The sequence below is a fragment of the Dermacentor silvarum genome, chromosome 2, assembly GCF_013339745.2.
Source record: "Dermacentor silvarum isolate Dsil-2018 chromosome 2, BIME_Dsil_1.4, whole genome shotgun sequence".
Taxonomy (NCBI): Eukaryota; Metazoa; Arthropoda; class Arachnida; order Ixodida; family Ixodidae; genus Dermacentor; species Dermacentor silvarum.
This window is the reverse complement of record NC_051155.1, coordinates 129,911,656-129,911,941: the sequence shown is the minus strand read 5'-3', so window position 1 is coordinate 129,911,941 and position 286 is coordinate 129,911,656.

Genomic DNA, 286 nt, shown 5'->3' with positions numbered 1-286 from the left:
TGTGGTCGCTGTGTTGTTGGGTGTGCAAGTAAACTGTTTGGTGCTTTCAAAAATGAAAAGTTGAATATTTGCTTGAAGGTGCTAGCGCTATAAGCGTCCGGCAGCTACAAATGCAAGGATATATAGCGGGCCGTGTGTCGGTGCACGAAAACTGCGTAGCTTAATTTAGACCCGCTAGGCACACTTCGAGCAGCACATCGGAGTCGCCATTTCGACTTAAGGTTTCGACAGGGAAGTTTGTCTTAACCCGAGCAACGAGTGTTTTCCTTGGTGGCGTTTATACAAG